General features: G+C 35.1%; 1 protein-coding gene across 5 annotated transcripts in view; it reads left to right on the forward strand.

Moving 5' to 3' along the window:
• Positions 1-19339: 19339 nt before the first annotated feature.
• The window catches only part of LOC149558895 (endoribonuclease Dicer homolog 3b-like), a 141851-nt gene continuing 141195 nt past the window's right edge, over positions 19340-19995 (forward strand). For 4 of the 5 annotated variants that reach the window (XM_089832917.1, XM_089832919.1, XM_089832921.1 and 1 more), the window contains exon 1: positions 19341-19935. The gene's annotated coding sequence lies outside the window, so the exon portion shown is untranslated. Of the gene's footprint in view, positions 19936-19995 lie in introns of all 5 variants that reach the window. The other variant, XM_089832918.1, reaches the window with a different exon arrangement.

Raw genomic sequence — 19995 nt, forward strand, 5'->3', positions numbered from 1 at the left:
CTAGATATTTGCATGGGAAGGAACCTTTCTTGTATCCCATAATTTGACAAATTTGATTTTCTAGTTTTACTTTTCTGTTAAGAAAGAAAATTTCTAATTTATCTTTGTTAACTTTTTGTCTAGATGCTTCCATATAACTATTGATGATGGATTTATAATTAAAAGCCTCCTTTAGTGAGCTTTTCCCTGGCAAGATCATGTCATCTGCATATTGTTGGTGTGTTATATTAGGTATGTTTCGAGTAACAATAACTCCTTTGACATCATTGTTCAAGTGAGCTTTGTTAATAGCCCTCCCGAAAGCTTCAACCATAATGATGAAAAGAAAAGGGGATAGCGAATCCCCTTGTCTTAAGCCCCTGGAAATTTTGAAGAAACCTTTTAGCAAGCTATTGACAAGAACTGAGATCTTGGGTGTGGAGATACACTTAAAGATCAAATTAATCCATTGACGAGAGAAACTGAAAGCTTCTAATGTTTTACAAAGAAACCGCCAATCCACCATATCATATGCTTTCTGAATATCCAACTTCACGAACATACAGGCTTCATTGTTTTTAATAGCTGAATGAATGGCTTCTTGGATTATTATAATGCTATCTAAAATAGATCTACCAAGCACAAAACTTGACAGAGATGATCTTAGACAAAATAAGTTTTAGCCTATTGGCTAAGATTTTAGAATAGATTTTATAAATTGTATTGCATAGAGCAATCAGCCTAAAGTCATTGGGACTTTCGGGCTCAAGTTTTTTGGGAATTAAAGTGATAAAGGAGTGATTGATTTCAGACAGGAGGGAACCCCCCTTTCTAGATGCCTCTATAGCCTCCCAGAGATCTTTGTCGAGAATGTCCCAACATTTTTGATAGAAGAAAGCCTAGAATCCATCTGGACCAAGGTACTTATCTAGGTTCATATTAAAGACTACGCCTCTCACTTCTTCAAGGGAAATAGGTTGATATAAAACTTTGTTATCTTTTGGTGAGACTAATTTAGGGATAGCTTCCAGCATTTTATCTTGCTCAAGCTTAGTGGACCCTTCCAGGTTGTTCAAAATTCGTTGAAAGTGATTGACCAGAGTATTGGCAATTTCGAATGGAATATCTATTACAGAACCATCCTGAGTTCTAATCCTGTTTATCATATTCCTAGCTCTGTTATAGAGAGTAGAATTGTGAAAATATTTGGTATTCCTATCACCTTCTTCGAGCCAACTTTCCCTGGATTTTTGTTTCCAAAAAACTTCTTCCTTAGACAAAATATCTTCTTGTATAGCCAACATTTCCTTTTCAAGCTCATAACTTTCATTGGTCATTCCATATTTGATAATTTCTTCATTTAGTTCTCTAAGCCTTTCTTCGATATCTAATTTTTCTTTAAAGATGTTTTTGAAGTGTTCTTTGTTCCATTTAAGAATTGATTCTTTCAACATCTTCATTTTAGAGATGAAAACGTACATTTTAGAACCCTCAAATTCACCTTGAGACCACCATAGTTTAATATTTTCTATAAATCTAGGATCCAAAAACCACATTTTTTCCCATTTAAATGCACTTTTGATGGGCTTATATGGTTCAGATAATTCTAGCCTAACCGGGAAATGATCTGAAACCACAAAAGGTAGGATCATGGTTTGGATATTACAGTTATCAATTTCTAAATTTCCTTTAATGAGAAATCTATCCAGTTTCTTTGCTATATATGCAAAATCTTTTTGCCTATTGTTCCACATATAGATCTCATTATAGCACAAAATATCAATCACATTTTGTTCAAAATACCAATCATTAAAATCTTTCATGGGTCGAGACAAGCGAGAAATACCTCCAGTTTTTTCATTTAGATTTAAGATCATATTGAAATCACCTCCTAATATTATGGGGATATTTTCAAAATTTTCCATATAGCTATTGATATCATTCCAAACTGATTTTTTTTCTGAGGTAATAACTGGTTCGTAAACATTAAATAAAATTAGTTTAATATCAGATTTGATATTGCTAATAAAAACACAGATCCAATTGTTATTAGAAGATAAAATGTTAAGAGAGATTTTCCTGTGATTCCATATTATTCCTAGTCCCCTAGATGCACCTACCGACTCATGCATACTACAACTCCAATTTCCTAGTTTTTTACCTAAATTTAAACCTTCAGCCTTATTTAACTTAGTTTCTTGAATTAAAATGATATCTTATTCAAATTTATTAAGGTTTTGTTTTAGTATTCTTCTCTTGTTAGGGGCATTTAAGCCCCTTACATTCCACGTTGTTACCTTCATGGCTCCATGGGAAGGCTCTTCCCCTTCCCTGTTTTAAAGAGATAACTGATTTTTTGTTGTTCCTGAGCTTTTTCGTCTACTTCTCTGAGCTCCTTTAACGATTTCTTGCCTCTTTTTGCTAGTGTTTTTCCACAATTTGGTAATCTATTCCCTTCCACATGCATGGATATTCCTAGTTGGTCCAGGTTTCCTTGAGCACACTCGACTGTTCCATTCTCAGGATTATATTCCTTATTTAATTTCTTCCCTTTATCCTCATCTTCAATCTCTAATAATAGTTGATTTGGAAGTAATGAGTCTTTATATTCCTGATCTTCCAGAGTGTTTTTTTTTTCTAAATGATAGGCTATATTAGCCTCCATATCAAATGCATGCAAATTCCTTTTAAGATCTGGGAACATGTAGTTCTTGCCTCCCAGCTTTAATACCTTCTTGAGTAGTTCTTCTTTTTGAACCACGATGTCATCATCTTTATTCTCATAATCAAAGAATCTACAAAGTTCTTTTGATATTTTTTCTATGCAATCATTATCCTCCTTTTTAAACTGTCCTATTTTGAGTTCTTTTTGCATATCCTCTTTTTGATTTAAAAAATTCTGGAAATCTTGAATGGGGATATCTTTAGACTCCACTTCTGTGAAGTCTTTCAAACTTTCTTTCTTTAGCGATGGGGTTTGCCAAAATTTAGATAACCTCTTTATTGGTTCCTTAATATTGTTGCCATTCACTAAGGAGGTTTCTGATCTTTTACAATCATCATTAGATTCTTTGGATTCCTTCCCATACTCTATTGCAACTTCGAAAAGTAGTGCCTGCTCCCTGTCCTCTAAATGGCTTGGTGAATCATCTTTTTTTTCAATGATGATTTCTAGATGTACCTCTGCATTCTTAATTGCCTTCTTTTCTACCTTTCTTTTCTTAGACTTTCTATCTTTTTTCTTGTGCTTTCTCTCATCCACTATAATACTCTTCAATCACTTTCCATTTGTGGGTTTTGGAAATTCTATTAGTGCGTTGTATTCTTCTTTTTGTCCTAGCTGCTCTTTGTAATCCTCAACCTTGTCTACCTCAAATAAATCCTTCTAGGAAATGACCTTATTACTTTTGGTCGATTGGGCTGCTTTATCAATGGTTCCTAGTTTATTGATTCTACTGCTATACTTGCCCTCTAGATCTATGATCTTCCGACCTGATGCATAATCTGAATTTGATTTTCCAAGGTTATGTTTTCCCTACTTTAATGATAATTCCTTTTTTTATACTTCTGATGAGTAGCCATCAAGATAAGTAGATCTAGGAAGAAATCTGCGGGAAGAGCTCCTGTCATCATCCATCCTAATAATTTCTGAAATTTTGCCCTCCTCATATATAGATATATTTGTGATTAATTTCAAGTGTTTAGGGTTTGCATTATTTTTATTTTGTTTGATTAATAGTTTTATATTGTTGCAACTATCAAAAGTAGCCTCAAGACCTATTAATTCCCCAACCGCATTCCCGATACATTTAATGATTCTAATATGCTTAAGCTCTAGGGGAAATGAATGCAGGACAAACCAAGAAGAAATGCTTAAATCTAGACTTTCCTCACTAAAATTAGGAATCCATGCAAAAGTTTTGATCACAAAACCATTGAACAAACACTTCAAGATGTTTAAAAATTCTTGTTTTAATTCAGTATCCCGAAAAAGAAAAAAGATTAATCTATCAAAATGAGTAGAGATACTTACCTAGCGACCACAGAGATCTTCCAACCAATTGACCAGTTGTTGGAGATTTGCTTTCGGACCATTCCAAAATGCAAAGAGGCCAAAATCCTAACAATCCTGCCAACATTCCTCACTTTCTTTGTTGCTGATAATGAGCATATTTTCTCTGTCACCTTCACAAAGAGGTAAGGAAAGTTTACGGTGAAACTGAATTGTCTAGAAATGTAGATGCTCCCTTCTATGCGGCAAAATATAACTGGCTGAAGGATGCAAAAAAGCAGACTCCCGCTGTGGCAATAATGGAACATCACTGGGGGAGAAGTCCAAACCCTTTTGTTTTAAATAAAAGGGATTCAAGTCTTGGTTAGCATATTTAGTAGCATTGAACACATAGATTTGTCTGCCTAAGCTCTCAATTATATGAATACTTGATGTAAATTCCTTCTAAGGGCTCAGTGTTTGGTGAAATGGAAGTTGATTAGGGCATTGAACACTCGAGTCTTCAAGCTTCTCCACAAACTTATCTTCCAATGGCGCAAAGGAATTTGTCGCTATAATCCTGGAGTGCTCTACGAATCTTGGCTTGAAATCTTGGTTCTACGAATCAGAGCCATTCTTGTATTGTCGTATCTGAAACCCTCATTTTCTTCTTTTAGAATAATGTTTTGCCAAACGTTTACTCAAAATTCAATTATTCGAATCTGCTTTTCTGAGCCATTTTTCGTTGCCTGCCATTTTTCGCTTTTTCTAACAAAAACTTATTATTGTAACTAATAACTATGATAATTATTTTATAAAAAAATTGTTATAAATTAACAAATAGTTTTAATTCATTCAAATGCTTTTATTTTAAAACTAGAAATAACAATGTAATCTCTCTTTTTTTTTGACTTATTTAAATCTAATATTTTTAAAATATCATCTATTATTTTATTTTGGTTTTTAAAATTTAATTTAGGTTCTTATTTTTTAATTATTATAATTTATTTTTAAATTAGCTTAATTTTTCACTTTAAATATTAATTTTTAGTTCTTACTATAATTTTTGCTATTTTTAAATATTTTTCTTATTAATTTTTCATAATAGATTTTTTTGGGTAGAGTTGCTATTTTGTAATAATATTTTTTAGTATTTCTCCTATTAATATTTTAGAATTAATTTTTTTGTAGAAATTTTAAATGATTATTGTATTTATATATGACTAGTATAGATATCTTAAATAAATCTATTTAAAGAAATGCCGATAGATATCCACTGTAAAATAATTAAAATTTAATTTATTATAATAAAAATATTTATATTTATATTTATATGTATCTTCATTCTTTTTTGGACTTTAATTTTTTATTTAATTTTTTTAAATGATTATTTATATGTCCAAAGTTTATAATTTAAAAAAATATTTTAAATAGAGTGTTTATTAATTATTTTTAAAATATGTTTTGTTTATAATGTATATTAGCATTTTGACTTGTTGTCAAATTTAATCTAGAAATATATATGTTAACATTAACACGCTCATAATAGCCCACTCCACCCCCCTTTCTGCCATTGTAGAATGCCTATCGACATTAATAAATTGAATTTAAAAAAAATTAGTTTGTTCAAAAGATTTTTAAAATATTATTTTATTTAAATTATATATTATTTATAATTAATCTATTCACATAAGATTACATTTAATTTATGAATTTTTCTTGGCATTATTATACTCTGCTCCCCTCTTCCTAGATAACTTTATTTTTTCGGTAATTTGTTTTTCTTTATTTTTTAAGAAATTAACAAACAATTTTGTAACTTGAAATAAGTTAATCTCTTTGTTTTAGATTTATTTGAATTCACTATTTTAAAAATATTAAGTATGATATTGTTTTTAATTTTAGTCTTTTTTTTAAAATCGATTTAGATTTTAGCTTTACAATTTATTTTTTAAATTAATTTAGCTTTTTATTTTAAATATTAATATTTAGTTTATATAATTTATTTAGTTAATATGATATTTGTGGGAGGAGTTCTTTTTTTAAAAATGTTTTTCTTTTTTTTTTATGAGATCACAAATCTGAGGGACTTCATCCCCACGAAACCAACACCTCAGCCTAGGGGGCACCAAACCCGAGGGCACAAGAGACACACTTTCAATGTGGGTCTGACATAAGGTTTGCAAGCACTCTAAGCCCAACAATGATCCAATAGATGTATTGACTTGAACACCATTATCACCATTTTCATCAACAACTATTTGACACAATGCACTTCCTAGTCGACGATTCCTTTCGACTCCTATGATTGCTATGTTGAACGACGACTCTATTAGTGTAAATAATTAATTATTATTACACTTTACTTAAGTTTACTTAAGATAATGCATTTTTATAATAGTTGTCATGTAGACACTTAGGAATATGCATAGACATATGAGTTGTCTTGTTGACAACACAAGAGTTAGCAACTTATTTGAGCACATGGTGTCTACAACATCTCTTTATGAGATACACCTATGTAGCTTATCCTCTCATCATCGCACAAGCTCCTGTGCTCAATGGAGGATAATACACTCTTGATGGACATGTGTTTAGTTGTGATGTTTATCTCTTTGCTGACTCCTAGTCATTCTAGTTGCCTTTATATACAAGGTAGTTATAGTGTACATTCATTTGATATTCATTATCATTTTGATCATTATTGAGATTCTCAATTGATCATCATTAGTCTCTCTTGTGCTATCTATTGAGCTTCTTGATCTTGGCATTGAATTATTGCCTTAGGCAAATTCTTACATGGTATCAGAGTCACAGGAGCTTCATTGCATAGCCATTGGTGAGATTTTTTTTTTTTTTTGCAGGTCAAGGTTGGAGCTTGCTGGTGCAAATTAGATATTGGTATTACATTCAGAAGGTCAAGAAACCCCCAAATCAACTTTTGTTTCATCAAAATTGGACATCTGAGGTGAAATCTAGAGTCATTTGATTTTTGGAGGTGCGACGGTGGCGATTCAGGAAAAATAATTACAGAGGTGATTTTCAAACAACGATATCTCCCTCATACAAACTCCTTTTTTCGAGCAATTTTTTTGTTTTAGGGTAGAATTTTGTGATCTATACATTAGTGCAGGTTGTTTGTGATCTATCTTCTTGAATATTTTTGAAAATTGCCAATCCCAATTTTTACAATTTTAGAGGCTCCGTACAAGCTCATCTGGACACATATTCATTTTATTTTTATTTTTTTGAAAGTGCATAATTTTTCATTTACTTTCCAGATCTGCAATCAAATTATAGGCTTGTGTAGATAGAAATACCACTTTTAGAAATAGGTCCTTTTTTGCATTGTATTGCTTTGATCAAATTTCAAAATTGTCGTATATTTGAGCAACATTGCTAAAATACCAAATTTGAACTCCAAGAGGAGGTTGTATACAACAAAATCAAAAGTCCACTTAGGCCTTAAATTGGCAAGTGGCTATTGTAATCACACTAATTATAAAGTGCCTAAAACATTCATTTGGAGGGGGGGTGGTTCTTTGATTAAGTAAAAAGGGGGAGTATCTCTTGGTGTTCTGTTTCTTTCTTCTTGCTATTATCTTTCTTTCCTTGCATTATGTGAAACATTAAGGTTCCAAAATTAACACCACATAATTATGCCACATGGTTAGTTAAAAAATGGTGTGAATTAATGAATGAAGTAGTTTCTCAATATGTAGATGGATCTATCCTAAATCCATAGGTGATAAAGTAACTCAAAGTGATATCCGTGCTTGGGAATTGGCAGATAGAAAAGCCCTAGGAATCCTTAGGTTAGGGGTTGATGTCAAGATCCTTTATCAAATCATAAAATATGATACATCCAAGGAAACTTGGGATGCCCTTAAAAAGCTATATAGGAAAGTGACTGAGGAGGATGTCTACAAGATTGAAGATGAACTTATCTCCCTAGATCCTAAGAACTTTGATTCCATCTAGTATTTTATAATTAAGGTGAATGAGTTGAGAACAAAACTTAATGATTGTGGTAGTCCCATTAAGGATGATAGGTTAATTCATCTAATTCATAATAAGTTGCCATCAAACTACTCCACATTTGTCTCTACTTTCAACACCTCAAAGGCAACCTTAGGGGCTTCTTATCAGAAACTCACTTTTGATGAATATGCCCAGTTGTTAGAGAATGAACAAGCTAATTTGATAACAATGGGGATTTTCAAGTCTTCAAAGTCTAAGGCATTGGTGGCTAACAATTAGAGCTCAAAAATTCAACTGGTGAAAGTTCAAACAAAGGCAAGGGTAAAAGGAAGAAGAGGAAATATAACAAACAAAGGGACACAGAAAAGTCACCACCTAAATCAAATCAACAACAAGGCAAGTCTTCTTCTAATACCAACAAAAAGGGGGACAATAATCAGGAAAAGAAGAAGTGTGCCTATTGTAAAAGAATTGGTCATAATGAATGTGAGTATTATCACAAGCATATTGATGAATTTAAAAACATCATGAAGAAGCACAATGTTCCATTTCCTAATGCTTATAAGGAAAAGGGGTCTTCATCTTCAAATTCTAAGAGCAAAGGGCAAGCTTTACTCACACACACAGTCAGTCAGGGGGAATGGATTATTGATTTAGGTGCCACACATCACATGGGGGCTTTAAAGAGATATTTTTCTTTAATGACACCTTTAGAGGTACCTCACATCTTTGTAGGGTATGATACTAAAGTAGAAATTGAAGGAAAAGGTGAAGTTGAGATGGAAGGTGGAGCATTCAAGGATGTTCTCTATGTTCCTAATCTTACCTTCAACCTTCTTTTATGTAATGTCCCTATCTTTTATTTAATTAATTATTATATTACAAGGGAGAAGCTTCTAGAGTGTGTATTAATTATTGGAAAGGGGGAAGCCTCTAGTAATTTAATTTTCTAGAAGCACAATTAATTATTGCATTGCAAGGGAGGAGTTTCTAGAGAGTGTATTAATTATTGGAAAGGGGAAGCTTCTAGTACTTGCAATTAATTAATATTTGATTTCCTTCTAGAAGGGTGTGGGAAAAGTATAAATAAAGGTGTGAGAGTCATTATTGAGCATCAGATGATTGTGAATTGCATTTGATAAAAGCTTGGAGGTGTGAGTTAGAGATCTGGTCTTGGCATTAGAGGATGTTCATCCTCTCTTGTAAAATTCTAGACGTCATTCCCTTGGGGTTTGGCCTTTGGAATACATTACTATGTATTTCATTTTATCATTTTGAGAACTAATATTATTTCAGCAACAGTTCAATCTTCAATTTGCATAAATTCCTTCTTGCTCATGTTATGTGGATTGAAACTTATGCAAAGACATTAAAATTGCTTTCAACAATTGGTTTAGTTCTTGGGCATTTCCAGGGTGCCCATTATAGTGGTATCAGAGCTATAAGTCGTTTCATCTTGTAGAGATCTTTAACATCTATGTTTGAGCATGCGACAAGGGTTTTATAATTTTCACAATACCAGAGCAAGACAAAGTAGGAGTTTAGACTTGCAGAATGAATAAGATAGTTCATCCATGCAGAGGGACATATAATCTAGTCATACAAATATAAAGGAGATATTCTTTGAACAAGATAGCAGTATGGGTGATCGAGATGATAGGAATACCGGTCCAGATCAGGAAAATGTAATGTTTAGGTTACTGGATACATTAGAGGAGCATAATAGGTGAATGGATATGATGCAACAGGAGTAGAATAAGCGAATGGATATGATGTTGTAGCTAATGGTTAGATAGATGGGCATCAATATTAATCCAGGTGATGCCAACAATGGAAACAACAATAATAGGGGCAATGATAATGGAGGCCAAGGCAACATTAATGGTAATAATGGACATGACAATAATGGGAATGAGGCTGATAACTTTAGACATGTTGCACGCCCAACTCAAACAGCTAGCTCAAGACCTCTTCTACCCACCTTCCCATCTAGAGATCCAATTCAACCGATTAATGAACCACAGATTACAGAGTTACAAGATTAATTCAAGAGGGATTGGGAGGCTAGTGGACTAGAGTTTCAGGCGGACATTTCTCTCAGAGATTACTTGGACTTGAGGATGAGACACATATCCAAATCAAGAGGAAGAAGTCAAAACCTTGAGCTAAGAAAGAAAGTTGGGAAACTTTCTTTACCTTATTATGATGCTTTAGGGAAGATGACCACACGAGCTTGGGTGTAGAAGATGGATACATAGTTGTAGTTGAATCCTATACCTGAAGAGGAGGCTATAAAGTATGTGGCTATTCACTTGGATGGACCGACACATGAGCGGTGGCACCATGGCATGGTAACCTTGGGATATAATCAGATCACTTCTTATGAGGAGTTCATTGAGAAGCTCATAGAGAGATTTGATACTAGTTATCCCAAATTATAGTTTAAGGAGTTGGTAGAACTCAAGTAATGGGGATCAGTTGAAACATATATCAGTGAGTTTCAGAGGTTAGCTATGTTGGTCATAGATATTTCAGAGAGGAGGTTGGTAGTGTTGTTTATGGGTGCACTCTCAAAACCCTTGTAAGGTTGGGTCAAGGGGCATGACCCAACTACGTTGCAGGAGGCCACTAAAAAGGCTCATGACTTAGCACCTTCTTCATTAAGGAGCAAATTTTAGCACAAGGATTGTTTATGAAAAAGAACAAGGAGAAGGACAAAAAAAAAATTCACAAGGATGCTCAGCCAAAAAGAGATAAGTTAGATAATGACACCTTGAATGATTTAAGAAAGAAGTTATATTTTCATTATAGAGAGCCTTGGGATTGATCTCATAATTGTCCTCTCAAGGCTAAGGAAAATCAAATGGAGTATTTCTTAGCAGAAGAGTCACAGTCAGAGAGGAAGGATTAGCACTCTAATTCATATGAGAATAGCACTACAGAGAATAGTAGCATTCCTGAGGATGAGAAGTCATTAACACAATTAACAGAGGCTCAGAAGGCAATCACATTGAAGGTTAGGGGTACTATCCAAGGGCAGAAAGTGATCTCACTCATTGACACTGGGGCTACACATAATTTTATAGATGCATAATTGGTAGCCAAGAGAGGTCTATAGACCGAGGAGCACACTAGATTTAGAGTCATGGTAGCTAATGGTGATAAACTATTATGCACTTAGAAGATATCTAATCTTCACATTAGGTTTGGAGATGGCTATGAGTTGGAAAATGAATTCTATGTGGTATGCATGAGAGACTATGATGTCATACTCGGCATGGTATGGATGGCCTTGCTAGTAGAGTTCACACTTAACCTAGAAAATTTGGAGATGAGGTTTCAACATGAGGGAAGAACTATTATACTTAGAGGACTTTTAGATGGGAGTTGTAGAGTAGTTTCCTTGAGGAGAATGCAGAGACTTTTTCGGCATAATAACATAGAGTGGGTAGCAAAATGTTTCACTATGCCAACTTCACAAGAGCCACAGGTGAAGAGTCGTCCACCAGATATCCAAGAGATACTTGACAAGCATACTAAAGTATTTGGCGAGATTCTACATGGGGTTCCTCCTGACAGGGGGATAGAGCATGTTATTGAGCTCGAGGAGGAAGCCAAACCAATCATGATTACTCCCTATCATCATCCTAAGAAACATAAGGATGAGATAGAGAAGGCAATTAAGGAGTTGTTGGAAATAGGGCATATTAGGCCTAGTAAGAGCCCCTTTGCTTCAACAGTAGTGTTGGTAAAGAAGAAGGATGGGACAATGCACATGTGCATCAATTACATGGCATTAAATAAGAAGACCATTAAGAACAGATATCCCATCCCACGAATAGATCAACTAATTGATGAGTTACATGATGCATGTTTTTTTACAAAGATTGATCTACAGTCATAGTATTATTAGATCAGGATGAGGGAGGAGGACATTGAGAAAACAACTTTTCGGTGTCACTATGGCCACTTTGAGTTTTCAGTCATGCCATTTGGGCTAACCAATGCCCCTGCTACATTCTAGAGTTGCATGAATCAGGTATTCAGGGAGTAGCTTAGGAGATTTGTCTTGATTTTCTTTGATGACATTTTAGTCTTTAGTAAGACTTGGGAGGAGCATTTACAACATCTTGAGATGGTATTGTCCACTTTGGAGAAAGAGTCACTATATGCCAAGGAATCTAAGTGCAAGTTTGGGATGACTGAGCTACTATACCTTGGGCATATCATCAGCGCATATGGAGTTCAGATAGATCTTGAAAAGATTAAGGCTATTGTTGATTGGCCTACTCCTATGAATCTTACATAGCTTAATGGATTCCTTAGTCTCTATGAATTTTATAGCAGATTTGTTAAGGGATTTTCACAGATCACTACCCCCTTGACAAACCTTACTAGGAAAGGGGCCTTCACATGGACAGAGGTAGCTTAGAGAAGCTTCAATCATTTCAAGAAGGTGATGTCATCATGTCCAGTACTAGCTCTACTAGATTTTACAAAGCCATTTGAGCTTCATTGTGATGCGTCAGGAGATGGGATTGAGGTGGTCTTGATCCAGGAGAAGCGTCTCATTGTTTTTGAGAGCAGGAAGCTTCGTGGAGTGGAGAGGAGCTATTCCATCTATGATTAGGAGATGTTGGTTATAATACATGCATTGGCTAAGTTTCGGTCCTACTAGTTTGGGGGAAGTTTGTTATCAAAACCATTCACAACAGCATCAAATACTTCATGAGCCAATGTGATTTGAATGATAGACAATAGAAGTGGATTACGAAGTTACAAGCCTATGACTTTGACATTGAGTTTGTCAAAGGTAAGAAGAATTTGGTGGCAGATGCTTTATCTAGGAGACCTCATACTTGTGCTCTAGCTGAGATTACAAGAGATTGGAGAAATAAGATCACAAAAGAGTATGCGAGGGACACTTGGGCTTTTGGAGTAATTGCAGGCACCATACATGATGATCATTATGTGGTGATGGATGGATTGATTAAGTTCTAGGGTAGGATATATTTGATTCCTTCATCACAGTTTAGGGAAGTAATACTGAAGGCATTCCACGATGCACCTACAGTTGGACATCCAGGGATCTTTAAGACCTACAGGTAGATCCGTGAGCAGTTCGCATGGAAAGGGCTCAAGGATGATGTTCAAAAGCATGTCAGAGAGTGTATAGTTTGTCAACAGAATAAGGGAGAACACACATATTGTATAGGGTTGTTACAACCTTTGCCCATTTCAAACAAGAAATGGGAAAGTATTTCTATGGACTTCATCACTGGGTTATCATGGGTACAAAGAAAAGATTACATCTATGTGATTGTCGACCAACTAACAAAGTATGCTCACTTTTTTGCTATTCCATCCACTTACACAGTAGCACAGGTGGCCAATATTTTCTTCAGAGAGATATTCAGGTTACATGGGCTACCTAGTTTTATTGTCAGTGATCGAGATAGTAAATTTACGAGTACTTTTTGGTAGGAATTGTTTAGGTTGTGTGGTACAGATCTTACACCTAGCACTAGTTATCATCCACAGACAGATGGGCAGACAAAGATTGTGAATAAATGGGTGGAAGGATATCTGAGGAACTATGTGATTGCACAACAGAGGGCTTGGGTCAAATGGCTACATATGGGAGAGTATTGTTATAACACCACTTATCATATGTCCATCAAAATGACTCCATGCATGGCACTATATGGTTATGAAGCACCTAGTTTCATGGATCTAGTTTTGGGGGATAGTAGAGTGCCCAAAGCAAAACACTTCTTGTACGATAGTCAGGATATTTTGAGGGTGCTCAAGGAGAATATACAGCAAGCCCAAACTCAACAAAAAATGTATGTTGAACAACACCGGATGGAGCACAGCTTCAAGGTTGGGGATATAGTTTACCTAAGGCTACAACCATACAGACAGTCATCACTTGAAAAAAGTGGAGCAGAGAAGTTGAAGCCTAGGTTTTATGGCCCCTATAGAGTGATTTGCAAGGTGGGTGAGGTTGTTTACAAGATTGAGCTTCCAAAGGGTAGCCAGGTGCATAATGTGTTTCATGTGTCAAGGCTTAAGAAAGCCATTGGTCAGAGAGTTGTGCCTTTAGCAGAATTGCCACCATTAGATGAAGAGGGAAAGCTCATATTGATTCTTGAGGCCATTTTGGATACTAGGGAAAGGACTTTGTGAAACAGGTTGATTAAAGAATATTTAGTCAAATGGAGATATCTGCCAGAGGATGATGCTACTTGGGAAAGTGAGCAGGTGCTATAGCAAATAGGACTGAGATTGCTTGAGGACAAGCAATTTCAAGGAGGGCGAATTGTATGTCCCTATCTTTTATTTAATTAATTAAATTAATTATTGTATTACAAGGGAGAAGCTTCTAGAGTGTGCATTAATTATTGAAAAGGGGAAGCCTCTAGTAATTTAATTTTCTAGAAGCACAATTAATTATTGTATTGCAAGAGAGGAGTTTCTAGAGAGTGCATTAATTATTGGAAGGGGGAAGCTTCTAGTACTTGCAATTAATTAATATTTGATTTCCTTCTAGAAGGGTGTAGGAAAAGTATAAATAAAGGTGGGAGAGTCATTGTTGAGCATTAGATGATTGTGAATTGCATTTGATAAAAGCTTGGAGGTGTGAGTTAGAGATTAGGTCTTGGCATTAGAGGACATTCATCCTCTCTTGTAACATTCTAGACGTAATTCCCTTGGGGTTTGGCCTTTGGAATACATTACTATGTATTTGATTTTATCATTTTGAGAACTAATATTATTTTAACAGCAGTTCAATCTTCAATTTGCTTAAATTCCTTCTTGCTCATATTATGTGGATTGAACCCTATACAAAGACATTAGAATAACTTTCAGAAATTGGTTTAGTTCTTGGGCATTTCCAGGGTGCCCATTACATTTAGTCTACCAAATCACTCACTACGGAGGTGGAAACAAGGTTGAATTTCTTCTAGATTCAGTTATTGTGAAAAGCATCAAAGATGATTCTATGGTTGCAGTAGGTGAAGCTAAACATGATTAAAGGCTTTACATTTTCTCTTCCTTTGTGCCTAAATCTAATGCACAAGCCTTGTTAATTCATTTGAATATAGAAAGAAAATTGTGGCATGAGAGGTTTGGACATCTCAACTACAAGTATCTTCAATAGCTTAGCAACAAGAACATGGTTCATGGTCTACCTCAAGTTTGGTTCTCAAATGGTGTTTGTTTAGGTTGCATACTTGGGAAGCATCCAGAAAAAATATTTGACAAGGAGAAGTCTTGGAGAGCACAAAGTGTTCTTGACCTAGTTCATAGTGATGTGGTGGCCCCATTTCTAGTGCCATCATTTGGAAAGTATCACTATGCACTCATCTTCATTGATGACTACTCTTGCTATACTTGGGTATCCTTCATGGCTCATAAGAGTGAAGTGTTTAAATGATTTCTCACCTTCAAGGCTCAAGTAGAAAAGCAGTCAGAGAAAGCCATCAAGGTTCTTCAAACAGATAATGGAAGCGAGTATGTGAACTCATGACTTATAAATTTTTGTACTCAAGAGGGAATTGACCTTCAACATTTAGTACTATACGCTCCACAATAGAATGGTGTTGCAGAAAGGAAGAGAAAAAACCTCAAGGAGATGACCATTTGCATGCTACTACATAAGTCTCTTAATCAAGTTTTTTGGGCTGGAGCAATGAATTGTGCAAACTACATCTAGAATAGGAGTCCTCATAAAGCTTTGGATGACTTAACTCCTTTTGAAGCTTGGAATAGAAGGAAACCTACTTTAAAGCACTTTAGAGTCTTTGGTTGTCCAACATGGGCATGTATACCTCCACAGAAATGCAAGGCATTGGAACCTCAAAGTAAACCTTGCATCTTTGTTGGTTATGTAAACTCTTGTAAAGCCTACAAATTGATGGATCCAGATACACATGAAATTTTCTATGAGAGGAGTGTATAGTTTAAAGAAAGTTGTCCAAGCTTTACTTCTTCAACTCCTCCTCCTTCCTCCTTCATTGAAGAGAGTGATAGTGATGACAGTGACTTGGAAGATGTTTGTCCACAACCTAAATAGAGGCATCAGACAAATGAGGTTGAGGAAATCCCTTTTACTTCTACATCTTCATCCACTAGACCTAAATGGCCTCAACAAACATTAGATGCAACAAGACCATTGGTAGGGAATCCTTTAGATACTAGGAGGACAAGATCTCAACACAAATCACTCCCTCATGCTTATATTGTAGTTTCTTCCGATCCTCAATCACTCAAAGAAGCTTAAGAAATTCTAGAATGGGATAAAGTAATGGAGGAAGAATACAATTCTCTTATGAGAAACAACACGTGGTATTTAGTCTCTCTTCCTAAGGGAAGAAAATTGGTTCGGTGTAAGTGGATCTATCAGACCAAGTTTGCAGTAGATTGAAGTGTGGATAACTATAAGGCTAGAGTTGTTGCAAAAGGTTTCTCTCAGGTGCTTGGTATTGGCTACATTGAAACCTTTGCCCCAGTTGCAAAAATGAACTCCATTCATTTAATACTAGCTATGGTTGCAACTTAGAGATGGGTTGTTCATCAGATGGATGTAAAGAATGCATTCTTGAATGGTGATCTTTATGAGGAGATTTATATGGAGCAACTACAGGGTTTCATTCAAGATTCTACTTTGGTTTACAAGTTGAGAAAGTCTATCTATGGATTAAAACAAGCTCCAAGAGCTTGGTATGCCAAGATGGATTCTTTCCTTCTCTCAGCAGGGTTCACCAGATGTCATTCATATTTGAATGTCTACATTCTTCATTGGGATGATTCTCACTTGCTACTTATGCTTTATGTTGATGACTTAATCATTACAGGGAGTACAACATCCACCTTTGATAGTGTGAAATCTATTTTATAGGACAGATTTGGGTCTACATTATTTCCTTGGTATCGAGATACAACAATCTTCATCAGGGATCACATTATCTCAACCCAAGTATGCTCTTGATCTACTTGCTCGATTTCACACGAGTGACTGCAAGGCTGCATCTACTCCATTTCTTTCAGGTGTTAAGTTAGAAGCAAAGTGTTGCTTTCCACTTGTTGATGCTACTTTGTATAGACAGTTGGTTGGAAGTCTCATCTACTTGACACATACACGTCCTGACATATCATTTGTAGTTGGCATGGTTTCTTGCTTCATGCAAGAGCCACATGAACTTCATTGGAAGGCAACCAGACACATCTTACACTATATCCAGGGTACACATACATATGCGATATGCTATGCAGCTAGTACTGGACTATAGTTAGTGGGTTATACAGACTCAGACTATGCAAGGGGTCTTGATTCTCGCAAAAGCACTTCGGGATACATGTTCCATCTTGGTTCCGACCCCATTTGTTGATAGAGTAAAAAGTAGAACATTATTACTCTTTCATCTACCGAGGCTGAGTATCAAGGAGTTGTCACTGCGCCTACAAAAGCTATTTGGTTACAACATATTCTGAAGGAGTTTGGTTTTGACATACCTAGACCCATAGTCATACATTGTGATAATCAGAGTGCCATTGAAGTCTTAAAACATCCAGTGCAACATCAACACACAAAACACATTGAGGTTCATATGCACTACATCAGAGAGTTGATTCATGAGCAAGTCATTGCATTGCAGTATTGTCCTATAGAACAACAAATTGTAGATATCTTCACCAAGCCCTTCACCGAGGTCAAATATCTCCATTTGCAAGGTCTCTTGGGGGTGCACAATTTTTCACCAGGGGGGTCACATGACTCTTCTCTTCTTTATTGTACTTATCTCTCTTTTTGAAGAAGGTTTTTCCCATGAGGTTTTCCCTCTTTCTCCATTTTCAAAGAGATTGCATTGCATCACATTGTATGTAGAGGATTGCATTTGTACATGGGTACCTAACATGGCCTAATAGCCAGGACCCACATTACATCTTGCATTTAGCTTTGTGAGCTTAAGTGCATTCCCTTAAGTTGCACTTAAGGGGGGGTGTTAGTGTAAATAATTAATTATTATTACACTTTACTTAAGTTTACTTAAGATAATGCATTTTTATATTAGTTGTCATGTAGACACTTAAGAATATGCATAGACATATGAGTTGTCTTGTTGACAATATAGGAGTTAGCAACTTATTTGAAGACATGGTGTCTACAACATCTCTTTATGAGATACACCTCTGTAAACTTATGCTCTCATCATTGCACAAACTCCTGTGCTCAATGGAGGATAATCCACTCTTGGTGAACAAGTGCTTAGTTGTGATGTTTATCTCTTTGCTGACTCCTAGTCATTCTAGTTGCCTTTACAAGACACTTCTAGTGTGTATTCATCTGATATCCATTATCATTTTGATCATGGTTGAGATTCTCATTTGATCATCATTAGTCTCTCTTGTGCTATCTATTGAGCTTCTTGATCTTGGCATTGAATTATTGCCTTAGGCACATTCTTACAGACTCCTTTTGACTCCCATCCCCAACTTTGAGTTGTTAACTCTAGATGCAATTCCTATGTGTAGCTTGAACCATGGTTCAAATCTCATAGGAAATGCACCTAGAGTTAATGACTCAAAGTTGGGGATGGGAGTCAGAAGGAGTTGTCGTTCAATATAGCAATTGTAGGAGTCGAAAGGAATCGTTGACTAGGAAGTGCATTGTGTCAAATAGTTGTTGATGAAGATGACGATAATGGTGTTCAAGTCACTAAAATAAAAATAAAAATAAGAAATATTATTTATTTATATTTAATTTATCGTACATGAATAAAAATGATCATAAAATAAATTTAAAACTATATTACATACAAATTTGTATTTAACTCATTGAGAAGAATTAATACTTCTAAATTTGAATTATTCATATATACAATTTTAAATTTAAAAAAAAAAAATTCTTTTAAATAAAATAAGAAATATGAATAAAATGATCATAAAATAAATTTAAAATCATATTATTATTTAACTCATCAATTATTGTTATCTATTGTAATTAATTTTTTTTGTTGTGTTAAGCAAATTTGAACTCAAGACATCCCCACATGAACATTATGTTATACCTTAAATTTGAATTATTCATATATATATATATATAATTTTAAACAATTTCACTGAACATTTAAATTATCTTATATTTTATTTAATATTAATTTGAAACTTCAATCCCATTGTTCTGTTCCCGCTCAACTGTTTCCAGTTTCAAATTTGGAGCGTGTACCGGCCTGTACAAATCACGAAAGGAGCGTGTACTGGCCTGTCCGGAGCCAATTAAAACTTAAAAAAGCCCAAAAAGCTAAAAATAGAAAAGCGAGGCGATACTATTTTGCCTTCCCTCACATCCTATGGTTTTTTCGCATGAATTTTATAGGCTCGTTTTTCCACGCATCTTTTAAAAACGTAGTCGTTGGTTTTCTGCTTTGAATTATGGAACCGTCTCCCAATTGCTCGCCAAAATTTCAGTCGGCTGTCACCATGCAAAAACTACATGCCGTGAAATACCCGGCAGCAAAATCTACGGCGATAAACGCCGAACTCTTCCGACAAATAACATTCCAAGATATGAAATATCGGTAGTACGATAACTGAATTAAATAGAAAAGAATATGAGTCTATAGATACATATCTCGAGTCCTAAAATTATCATCCACCGTTAGAAGAAAGTAAACCTATTTATGCACTAGATTCCTGTCCAAATCATATTTAGAAATTTCAGTGGATTAAAAAGTCGGGAGAAGTCTTGCTCGCGTTGTCCAGTTTATATTTATAGTAATTGTTTGCTTTTGAGTCTTAATCAGTAGGCAAGCTGGATTTTCCATGGTAGGGTTTGTGAGCGCTTGACATTTCGTAGGAAATTCAGAGGATTGTAAGTTTGAGAATTCAGTAGAACTTTGATTTTATTCTTAGTTAAATTTCGATTTGATGAACGTTTTCTGCGTTAAAGAATTGCTGCGGTGAAGCTGAAAATTAAGGTATGTTTGTAGTCCTTATGCTAATGCTGTAGTGTTTTTAGGCCGATATTGTTTGAATTT

This window comes from Cupressus sempervirens, chromosome 5, assembly GCF_028749045.1.
Source record: "Cupressus sempervirens isolate cs-2001-9-10 chromosome 5, ASM2874904v1, whole genome shotgun sequence".
Classification (NCBI taxonomy): domain Eukaryota; kingdom Viridiplantae; phylum Streptophyta; class Pinopsida; order Cupressales; family Cupressaceae; genus Cupressus; species Cupressus sempervirens.